General features: G+C 41.8%; 1 protein-coding gene across 1 annotated transcript in view; it reads left to right on the forward strand.

The window, feature by feature from the left end:
* Nucleotides 1–1,811, forward strand: part of CRCP (CGRP receptor component) — a 47,987-nt gene that overhangs the window by 31,121 nt on the left and 15,055 nt on the right. The gene's annotated exons all lie outside the window — the stretch shown is intronic.

The raw sequence follows: 1,811 nt of genomic DNA on the forward strand, positions 1-1,811 counted from the left end.
ATGTATTTATCCAAGTGCAGCAAGAAGTGTCAGCAACTGCAAGACTCCTATTCAGTTAGTAGGTCATCTGGCATCCTATGACTAGGTTGAAGCAGGGAGTGACAATCTGCAAGTTACCCACAGAAGACACTTATTTGGAAATTTTAACTACAGCATCATCCTTTCAAGTGAATGAGGGAGGCATAAATAAGGAACAATTAAGAGTTTCAGAGTCTCATTTTAATAGGAAGTCTTGTTCCCATGATCTTGAGTAACAAAGGTCTCTACAGCATGGAGTGAGCAACTTCTCATCCGAGTTTGAATGTCTCTGGTTAGGCATCAGGTGTTTTTGGTGAACTCTCAGTGTGGCCCACACATCACACATGAAACTTGTCCCTTGAAATTTACATCACGTTGTCCAGCTTCAGCTTCTAGGTCTTCAGAAACAGAGCAGTTCTTCTTAGAGTTGTAGCCAGATGTTAGAGAAGACTAGAAGAATTTAGAATTCAGTCTACAGGTAGATAATAGAACTCAAAAACAGTAAATGGGTCTAAGAATAGGTGTACTATAGTTTTCTTTGAAACATAAATTTTTCTGTCTATAGTCAACCCCATTTCTACCAGAGAGAATCATGGCAAGACCGGTTTGTCTGGTTATTTACATAAATGCAGCAGGAATAACCACATAGATTCCTTTTTAGTTTATTTCGTGGCACATTTTGACCAAGAATCCTAGATTAGACTTTTTAAAATCTCAATGTTAGGAAGCTAAACCAAGGCAGACATTAGACTTTGCCTACTATGTGTGATATCTTAAGGTTCCTGGGCATGCCAGGAAGTGACAGTTTTTCCCTCACTCACTGTAAGGTTTCCTTGAAGTCTGGCATTCTGTGCACATTTTCAAATATGCCAATGTCATTGTTTCTATAGAATGTTACTTCCCCCAAAGCATTTGTTTCTTTAATCATTTTAATTTTTGCTTGAGGTAATTAGTTTTCAAGGAACTTCCATCCTGGCTTGTAGCCCCAGTTCTCATACTGAGAACTGCACCGTCTGCCAGGAGTAGAGGGAGGACTTGCTTCAAGGTCCAGCTTACGTAGGTCTGTAAATAACTTTGAGTCCCTGAAAGGGACTCTTCTGTGCACGTATCACTCTTGACACCGTATTTGGAACGATTTCTTCTAGGACCAGCAAAGCTCAGAGTAGATGGATGGGTTGTCAGTTTTCCCTAGTGTCTGGAGTCTGGTTACCCCATTGGCTTTCAGAGCATGCCTCCCCAGAGTTCTCCACTTGTCTGTGCCATGAACTTCTCTTGGCTCTTTCTTTAATTTATCCTTCAGTCTACATTTATCTCATGCTAACTTTGTCTCAGTTGTTGGGGATACAAGGATGAATTCAGTAGGCGCTATGGTAGTGGGGACATAGTGGAGAGACACTGAAGTATCAGAATTTGAGTATACCGTTTCGTCTGTAAGAGGTGACACTGGGATTTGATCTGAAGGAAGAGTGAGCCAAACGCAGGTGAGGAAGTGCCTTATAAGCAGAGGGAGCAGCGTGTGCTGAGTGGGGCATGGAGTCGGGAAGGAGCCTACTGCTTTTCTGTGCAGTGCTTGCAGTTTGGGTTGATTGGGATATGAGTGCTTAGGAAAATTAGAGCTGTATGAAACTAGACAGACTGACAAATACAGACTTCAAAGGGTTCAGGGGCTGAACTAAGGAGATTCAAGCTCATACCAGTGCCTGTGAGCACAGGGAAGGGTTAAGCAGGATAATGAGATGATCACACTTCCATCTTTTAAAAGATACTTTATAAGGGTAAAGGGAGACTGAAAA

Source organism: Galeopterus variegatus, unplaced genomic scaffold (genome assembly GCF_000696425.1).
Source record: "Galeopterus variegatus unplaced genomic scaffold, G_variegatus-3.0.2 Scaffold3423, whole genome shotgun sequence".
NCBI lineage: Eukaryota > Metazoa > Chordata > Mammalia > Dermoptera > Cynocephalidae > Galeopterus > Galeopterus variegatus.